Source organism: Rhipicephalus microplus, unplaced genomic scaffold (genome assembly GCF_043290135.1).
Source record: "Rhipicephalus microplus isolate Deutch F79 unplaced genomic scaffold, USDA_Rmic scaffold_13, whole genome shotgun sequence".
Taxonomy (NCBI): Eukaryota; Metazoa; Arthropoda; class Arachnida; order Ixodida; family Ixodidae; genus Rhipicephalus; species Rhipicephalus microplus.
In genome coordinates, this window is record NW_027464586.1 from 18027991 (window position 1) to 18038131 (window position 10141).

Sequence of the window (10141 nt, forward strand, 5' to 3'; positions counted from 1 at the left end):
CGGCTCATGTTGGCGACGGGCCATTATCCTCAACTGCAGTGGCCTGGTGATCTACCGGCCTGCAGCACCACCATCACCACCACCGCCACCTCACTACGGTCAAGGCAGCGTGACTGCACAAGGAACACCGGTGACGACCGACCTCGCCGCAGCGGCAACAGTCATAACGGCGAGTAGGACAGTTTGTGTGCCGAGGCGCGTAGGACGTTTTTGGCATGCAAATAAGGAACGCTATAGTGTGTTGTGTGTGAATTGTAAGAGTTATCGGTTGTATTAAAGTCTCTGTTGTGTGTACAGAGTCACCTGACTGCCGGTTGATTTATTACGAATCCTGGGCCCACATTAAACCATCACAAACTTGGCGAGCCTGCCAGGATACCGCCAGTAACATCTCGAACGCGGGAATCGCCAGTCAGGTGTGTGCACGCAGCACAAGACGAGAGACATGGATCTCGATAAGTTAGCGGCTGTAGCAGCTCAGTTAGGCTTGTCTGGCGCGGAACTTTGCGAATGGATTGAGCGAGAGCAAGTTAGGCAGAGAGATGAGCGCGCAGCTGAGAGAGAAGAGGCCAAAGAAGCAGCCGAGAGACAACGGTTAGCGGACGAGAGGCAACGGTTAGCAGACGAGAGGCAGCTGCAAATCCTCCAACTTAAGCTCCAGGTTCAGGAAAGTGCTCAAAGTGAGCCATCTGCGGCGGCAGCACTCGCCCCATGGGGAAACCCGTCATGCCTGAATCCGTAGAAGTTACTACCGCTATTTGACGAGCGACGCGATGACCTGCACGCGTATTTGCAGAGGTTTGAACGCGTGGCTACTGGGCAAGAATGGCCAAGAGATAGATGGGGAGTAACCGTAGGCATGTGCTTAACTGGTGAGGCACTCACTGTCATTGGTCAAATGACTGCTGACGAGGCCCTCGACTATTATAAAGTGAAAAAAGCCCTACTTCAGCGCTTCAGATTCAAGGCACAAGGATATAAAGACAAATTTCGTAAAGCCCGGCCTGAAGATGGCGAAACAGGGAAACAACTAGCAGCAAGGATCTCGAGCTATTTTGATAACTGGATTGAGATGGCTGATGTGCCCAAACTATTTGAGGGTCTTCATGACCATGTTATAGCCGAGCAATTCTTGCGTTGCTGTAATCCGAAGCTGGCCATCTTCCTGAAAGAGAGCGATTGCAAAACCCTTACATCCATTTCAGAGTGCACCGACCGCTTTCTCGAAGCACAGGGAGTCAATAACATTGGTAAAATTGCAGATGATACAAAGGAGGCAAATAAACCTGGTGCTATGCCACAGTACAAACAGCCGAGTTGCTTTCTGTGTCACCGCAAAGGACATAGCGCTCGGGATTGTCGTGCGGTTCCGAAAGAGTCTGTGAAATGCAAAACATGTGGGCGGCTTGGCCACAAAGCCACCGATGGCAAGGATCAGAGCAAAGACAAGTAGGTGTCTTGTGCCATGATAGAACAGAAAAAACAGGATTACTTCCCTATGGCCAAGTTCAAGGATGAGACATGCGCTGCTGAATGCCCCAAGAAGTGCGAGAACCAACCTATGTTCTTAGTCGAAAACATGCCAGTGGTCGAAGGACGGGTGCTTGGACAACGCGCACGTGTCTTACGAGACACAGGGAGCAACACGACCATCGTCCGACGCGAGTTCATGCCGGATCGATGCCTGACCGGGAAGACGGCAAGAGTTATGCTTTTAGATGGAAAGGCCAAGGAACTACCGGAAGCAAACATACAGATACACACGCCCTACTTCGTTGGTGATGTAACTGCTTTATGCATGACTAACCCTTTGTACGACCTCGTGCTCGGCAATATTCAAGGATTAAAAGGACCACAGGAGCCAGATACTACCTGGGAGTACTCTGACGCCCTGTTCCCTGAATCGGCTGGTTCGAGCAAAATCCCGGCATGCTGGGAAAAGTAAACCTTGCTTTCTGCCGTCGTGCTGACGCAGGGAAAGACGGAGAGTATGATGAAGATTCCGCTAGCTGGTTCGCTAGAAGTGACCCGAGTGCAGCTAACTGAGAGCCAAAAAGACGACCCAAGTCTGAAGTGTTGCTTCAGCAAGATTGGGAAGGAGTTTCACTCCGATAAAGACACGACGTACCACTTTTCTGAAGAGGCTGGTCTACTGTATCGACATTACCGCCTTTCTAAGGGGAGGACCTTTAAGCAAGTCGAGTGTCGAGGAGGCCGTGGCACCTCCCGTGGCTGCATGGATTACAAGCCTCCCATCAGAGAAAAGTGCTACAAGTGCAATCGAATAGGCCACTTCGCCAGGGACTGCAAGGAGGCTGAGGACCGGTGTTATCGCTGCAACGGCACTGGACACATCTCCTAGGACTGCCAGCATGGCCCAGATGAAATGTCGTGCTACAACTGCGGCAAGATGGGCCACATTGCACGCGAGTGCAAGGAGCAGGAAAAGACCTGCTACATCTGCCACAAGCAGGGACACATCTCCAGGGAGTGCGAGCAGGACGAGAGAAGGAGTGGCGCTGGCCTCTCTCTCCAGTGCTACCTGTGTGGCAAGCTGCGCCACATCTCGCGGGACTGCCCGAACAGCGAGCGGGATGACCGCAAGTGCTACAACTGCGGACACCTGGGACACATCAGCCGGGACTGCCCAGAGGCCGGAGGAAACGACGCAGTGGCCGACGTCTGCTACCGCTGCAATGAGCGCGGGCACATAGCACGCAACTGCCGGTCCACACGCTCCAACAACCGCTGCTACCACTGCGGAGAGGTGGACCACCTGGCACGAGAGTGCGAGATGAAGGCCTGAGAGACGCTTCACCCACCATTTGAGCCGCTGCCCAGCGCCACCTTGGGCGTGCAACGAACAGTCCCGTTGCCCTGCCCTCCTCTCCCAGTCGTCTCTCTTGGGAAGGAAGTAGCCGCTCCCTCACCCCCTCCGCCGTTGGTGCTTGCGCGACAGCCCCGTTTGCATCTGCATTGCACTCTGGCAGCGACGTGCTGTCACTAGTAAGGCAAGTCCCATACTGCAAGCACCGGATCTTTCAAAGCCTTTCGTGCTCCGTACTGATGCCTCAAGCACAAGCATCGGCGCAGTGCTTCTGCAAAACAGTGGGGACGATATTTTACATCCGGTCGCTTATGCTAGTCGCAATCTGCTGCCTAGAGAGGCCCGCTATTCCACAATAGAGCGTGAATGCTTAGCGCTCGTGTGGGCTGTTCAGAAGTTTCACATTTACTTACGCGGCAAACCCTTCATTATTCAGTGCGACCACCAGCCACTCCGGTACTTGCAGTCAGCCAAACACGTCAATAATCGAGTGTTACGATGGAGCTTACTAATACAAGAGTACAGCTTTAGCGTAGAATACATAAAAGGCTCAGACAATGTAGGAGCCGGCTACTTAAGTCGCATCTGAATTGCCCTAATCTTTCTCCACTTGTGTATTTTTCATGTGTGTTTTTTTCATTGCGTGCTGTGTGGATCACAACCATTCGGATTCGTGCGAACTTGTTCCCTCTTTGCAAACGCGCCTGCACTTTTGCCTACTCACCGCCTGGCGTAGAGTGGAATAGTTGCTCACAACTATCTTAAGTGGGGGTTGTGTGATGATGTGGATTGTGTGGCCCGTGACGGGGCGAAGAGGGAACGGCAGTTCTGCTCTGCGGTACGCTTGGAGGCGAAGACGAGGAAAAGGAAGCGCGAGCGAGCCGTGCGGCTCGAGCAGTTGGAGCGTGAGACAGTTCGAACGGCAGCTGCTGGTCGGCGGTTCGGGTCGCGACATCGCTTAACCAGGCGTCCGGCAGCCTTGCGGACCTGGTGAGCTGGCTTCCTGCTTCGGGCTGCGTCACTCAACCAGGTGTCCGGCAGCCTTGCAGACTTGGTGAGCTGGCTTCCCGCTCTGTGGCCGGCGCTGACACGGGGACCGGCAGCATAATCTGTTCGTGGCCTGAGGTCCTGGGGCCCGAGGGGTGGCACGAGGTGGCCGCGGCTCATGTTGGCGACGGGCCATTAACCTGCACTGCAGAGGCCTTGTGATCTACCGGCCTGCAGCACCACCATCACCACCACCACCACCTCACCACGGTCAAGGCAGCGTGACTGCACAAGGAACACCACTGACGACCGACCTTGCCGCAGCGGCAACAGTCATAACGGCGAGCAGGACAGTTCGTGTGCCGAGGCGCGTAGGACGTTTTGGCATGTAAATAAGGAACGCTATAGTGTGTTGTGTGTGAATCGTAAGAGTTATCGGTTGTGTTAAAGTCTGTGTTGTGTGTACAGAGTCACCTGACTGCCGGTTGATTTATTCCGGATCCTGGGTCCACATTACACCATCACAATTTCAAAAGATTACTCACTTATGTTGGACTGACATATGCGGATTAGGTATAGATGAAGCTGTGCAGTACGTCACGGCTTTTCTTACTGACGCAGCAGCCAAGTGCATTCCACAAACATCTGGACTGCCCGGCAAACGACACGTCCCGTGGTGGAACACTGAGTGTCAGAACGCGCGAAAGGAACAGAACGGGGCATGAAGGTTGCTGCGGAACTCGCCGACAGTGGAAAACCTTGAGAGCTTTAAGAAAATAAAATCTCGAGGCAGGAGAACGCGTGGGCAGGCCAGAAGAGAAAGCTGGCACAAGTTTTTATCAGGAATAATGTTCATATACACAAGAGGCTAAAGTCTGGATCATGGTTCGTAGGGTAGTAGGAAGCCAAGTACACTCACTCCCACTCGTAAACACACGGGGTGACAGCGTGGAAGATCAGGCGAACTTCCTTGGTGCACACTACGAGCAAGTGTCTAGCTCGTCACACTATACTGAAGCTTTCCAAAGATATAAAGCAAAGATAGAAAAGCAGAAACTAGAATACAAGTGTACCAATCACGAGGCATACAACCAACCTTTCAACTTAGCTGAGCTACAAACATCACGAATCTCTTGCAGTAATTCTGCCCCAAGCTACGACCATGTCACGTATGAAATGTTGAAAAACCTGCCGCTCAAAATGCGAAAAACTTTACTCTCTCTATACAATGCTATCTGGCTTTCTGGCACCATCCCTGCTTCCTGGAAAGAGGCTATTGTTATCGCTATTTTGAAACAAGGAAAGAACCCTTTCTCAGTTTCAAGTTATAGGCTCAGTGCACTAACCAGCTGCCTTTGTAAACTTTTTGAAAATATGATAAACCGCCGACTTTTATATTTCCTTGAAACACACAATCTGCTTGACCAATACCAATGTGGGTTTCGAGAGGGTGGATCCACCACCGACCATCTGGTGCGTATCGAGGCAGAGATCCGAGACGCTTTCGTCCACAAACAATACTTCCTCTCTGTGTTTCTCGATATCGAGAAGGCTTACGACACAACATGCGTTTTGGCATATCAAGAGACTTGTCTCACCTGGGTGTGGCGGTAAAATGCTTTCCATAATCGAGAGTTGCTTGTCCAATCGGAAATTCCGTGTCCGTGTGGGCAGTATTCTCTCCCAAACATTTGTGCAAGAAACGGGAGTACCGCAAGGTGGTGTACTTAGTTGTACACTTTTTATTATCAAAATGAATTCCTTGCACCTGTCCATCCCCCGCAACATGTTTTATTCCACATATGTCGATGACGTCCAGCTTGACTTCAAGTCATACAACCTAGCAATGTGTGAGCGGCAGGATCAGTTAGGTTTAAACAAGGTCTCCAAATGGGCAGAGGAAAACGGATTCCGGCTGAACCCAGAAAAAAGCACCTGTGTCTTGTTCTGCCCAAAGAGAGGTGTGCACTCAGAACCTGACATTGAACTGAACGGTCAACGTCTGTCTGTCAATGCGGAGCATAAATTCTTAGGCTTAATCCTGGACAACAAGTTGACCTTCATACCGCACATCAAGTATTTAAAAACAAAATGTTCAAAAGCCATGATTTTTATAAAAGTGTTGTCACGTACTACGTGGGGTAGTGACAGGCAAAGTCTCATGAACATGCATAGAAGCCTCATTCGCACCTGCTTAGATTATGGGTCCGTTGTCTATCAGTCTGCGAATCAAAGTGCTGTGAAGATGCTGGACCCCGTGCACCATTTGGGCATCCGCCTTTCTACGGGTGCTTTTCGCACCAGCCCCGTAGAAAGCCTTTACGTTGAGTCAAATGAGGGGCCGCTTCATCAGCAAAGAACTTACATGTCCTTTGTTTATTTTCTTGAGGTGAAAGCAGACAAGAAGCACCCCTCATACTCTACTATTATTGATTTGTCGAGCTCCATACTGTTTCAAAACAGGCCTTTGATGAGGCAGCCTTTCTTAGTTCGCCTGAAGGGTCTAGCTGAGGACACTGTAGCGTCACTAGAACACAGTTTAATGGCTCCTGTAGCATACCCGCCACCGTGGCAGTGGCAGACTATAGACTGCGATGTGTCTTTTCTGGAAGTTACAAAACATGCGCCTATTGCCCATATCCTAACATACTTCCTGGAACTTCAACATAAATACAAACGTCTTGAGTTCTTTACAGATGCCTCTAAGTCCAACTCCTCTGTGTCCTACGCTGCTGTTGGCCCTTCTTTTTCGGATGCTCGCCCTCTACATCCAGGCACAAGTATCTTCACAGCGGAAGCTTATGCAATACTTGTGGCAGCTAAACACATCAAACAATTACAAATACAAAAAGCAGTAATTTATACAGACTCCCTCAGTGTGGTAACGTCTCCGCACAGTCTTAAAAAAACCTGTCCTCGTCTCACTTTACTCAGTTTTATGCACACTCTGCACACTCAACGAACATGTTGTAGTGTGCTGGGTGCCAGGGCACCGTGAGATTCAAGGCAACGTGATGGCGGATCAGCTTGCTGCATCCGTCCACGAGAGCACCGCCACTACACCCATATCAATTCCGGCCCTTGATTTTAAGCCGTCTCTCAAACGAAAGCTCAGGGACTACTGGCAGAGCAAGTGGGATAGACACACACAAAACAAGCTACACGTTATCAAGCCACACCTTGGCCATTGGCCACCAGTATGAAAATCACGTCTAACAGAGGTAGCTCTAACAAGACTCAGGATAGGACACACATACACGACACACACACATCTTTTGTCCGGTGGCGATTCACCATTGTGTGTTAAATGTGGTGAGGCAATAACAGCTCTTCACGTTTTAATCCAATGTAAACAATTAGACACTCTAAGAAGACAACACTTTCCATTACCCTACCGACATCATATACCATTACACCATGCAATGTTTGTTGGTAGGGAACCACTTTTCCCCCATAAATCATTGCTAGCTTTTTTAAGAGGTGTCGGTTTTTACCATGTATTATACCCAGGCACTGCGTAGCGTGACCTCTCAAGAGAGGTTGCTGCTGCAGTGACTAAATTTATAAGCACTTGCCTCGCAGCCCTTGAGCACAAGGGCGCTGATGAGGCACCTGTGCTAGTGCCAAATATTTTTACTTGTTTTTATTATCAAAACCTTCGTCACCCTTTTTACAATGCATATCAAGCCACTGTCATGATCTTAATACTTATGTTTTTACCCGCATTATCGCGAGGAATTTTAAGGCCCCTATACAGTCACGCAACATATCATTGTCCGCATCTCTACTCATCGAAATGGCGCTTTTTGGCCATCAATTGGCCCTTGCGCCACAAAGCGCCACACATCATCATCATCGATATGCTGATCGTTTGTTCACTTCCACCTTTAGTTCCTAATGGTTCCTAACATGCCATGGGCGCACTTGATGACGAGAAAATTCTTATTTCCAACGAAGTGTTGCTGGCTACGGCAACACATTTTTTGTGTCGTAGTTGCATCGTCCCACCGGTATATATCTTCTGCGGTCAGCAGACCGACAGGCATGCGGCGTTGTTACTTTATCTGATCGATCGAGTTTCACGAGTGTCTTGACCTAATGAGCAGTTATCTTACACTGCAGTTTCGTTTTAGGGTCTGCCCGCATAGATTGATGATGCAAACTGCAAGTGCGTAAAGTGGTCTCCATTTCTAGCTCAAATTAGGGCAAATGAGAAAATTTTGAGGCTGGTCGGGCATTTTGGCGCAGCGTGGCGCAATGTGGACAAATTTCACGATTTTCGCACAGTTCGGAGCACAAATGAGGAATTTTATCAACTTGGTGCATTGAGTGCAGCTGTTTCACCCCTGCATTTATTTATTTATTTATTTACAATACTGCTGACCCCAGTGAAGGGGTCGTAGCAGGGTGGAAAGAAACGTGTGCTACATTTCACAATAAAACAGACAAAACGAACGCATAACATATGCCAGTTCACAGTGGTGCGTGATTAGGATCTTGCGAAGGGCACAAAAAAGAAAAGAAGAAACCGATACACGCATTGCAACAACACACACTGCAAAAAGAAGAGTGCACAATATTGCCCGGCGAGTGCAATATGCACCGAGAACCAGAACACGTGTCAAGTAATCAACAAGACAGAAAAGTTTAAAAGTCGAGTAGGCTTTCAAATTTGTTAATATCAGTTTGCTCGACAACATGACTTTCAAGGCCATTCCATTAATTTACTGTTCTTGGAAAAAAAGAATACTTAAAGACATTGATTCTCGGCTGGAAGGCGGTTAACTTCAGTGAGTGACGGTGGCGGGATGAATGACCTGAAGAAAAATACGTTAAGTATTGATGAGTATCGCTTTTGAGAAGGTTCTTCACAATTTTAAAAAGAAAGCGTAAGCGGCATAATTTATTTCTGTCTGCAATGTTCAATAAACCAGCCTTGACTGTCAGTTCCGAAACTGATACGCGGCCATAGCAATTAAAGATAAAACGGACGGCTTTATTTTGTACACGATTTAATTTAGATAAGTTAGCCGCCGTGAAAGGGTCCCAAATTACATTTCCATAATCGAGAATTGGTAACACGACGCTTTTATAGGCTAGTAATTTTACGCTTGTTGGAGCATTTCTGATAGACCTTTTCAAGTTGTGAAGTTTATACATTGATTGATTTGCAACGTTTGTAATGTGTTTATCCCAATGCAAGTTGTTACATATATGTAAACCAAGGTATTTATACTCAGTTACTCGCGTTAGAACGTTATTCTCGACTGTGTAATTGAAAATAAGGGGTTGCTTCTTGTTTGTGATTAACATAACAGCACTTTTTTATAATTAACTGACATCTGCCATGTGTTGCACCACTGAATATCATCGTTCAGCTTCAAATTAAGGTTAATCTGGTCATCCAAAGAGTCTACAGCAGAATAAATCAGACAATCATCAGCGTACAACCTAACTTTCATGTCATGCTCGCCAACAATGTCGTTAACATAAAGAAGAAATAACAACGGACCCAGAACCGAACCCTGGGGTACACCGGAAGTGACAGGTACTATTTTAGAAGGAGTGTCGCTGAAGATGACATATTGGTAACGAGAAGTAAGGTTTGATTTAATCCAACTGCAAAGTTTATCATTTTTAAGAATGGCATGTAGTTTGATCATTAGTTTTACACGAGATATCTTGTCGAACGCTTTCGCGAAATCTATATATATCACATCTGTTTGCTTACGGTCATTGATAGTCACGGCGAAGTCATGTACGGTTTCGACAAGTTGGGTCACAGTGGAAAAGCCGTGCCTAAAACCATGTTGCGCTGAAGAGAGAATCGAATGCGTTGTTGAAAAAGTAGATATGTGCTTATGAATGATGTGCTCTAATAATTTACAAGTGCTGGTTAAAGCTATAGGACGGTAAATTGTAACTGACTGTTTATCCCCTTGTTTAAAGGGGGGTTTAATTTTGGACACTTTCCAATCTTCCGGCAGAACGCCAGTTGAAAGAGACAAAGTAAAAATAATAACAAGGAATTTGGCGCACCACTCCGCGTATCTCTTTAGAAATGCATTGGGTATATAATCATGTCCTGGAGATTTTTTACATCTAAGTTGAGGAGCAGATTGAGTACACCGGGTTCGCTAATTATAACATCCTCAACAAATGGCAGCATTCTATATTTATCGAAAGGCGGGATAGTTCCGTCGTCAACTGTAAATACGGACTTGAAGTTTTCGTTAAATGAATTCGAGATTTCTGTAGAATCTGAGGTACAGATGCTATCTATTATGAAATTGCTAGTTTCCGAGTGCTTAGGGGTTATACTTCGCC

At 47.8% G+C, this 10141-nt stretch overlaps 1 pseudogene; it reads left to right on the plus strand.

Annotated features, from left to right (window-relative positions):
- The first annotated feature begins 2213 nt into the window (after positions 1 to 2213).
- Positions 2214 to 2972, plus strand: LOC119162951 (uncharacterized; annotated as a pseudogene).
- The last annotated feature ends 7169 nt before the right edge of the window (positions 2973 to 10141 follow it).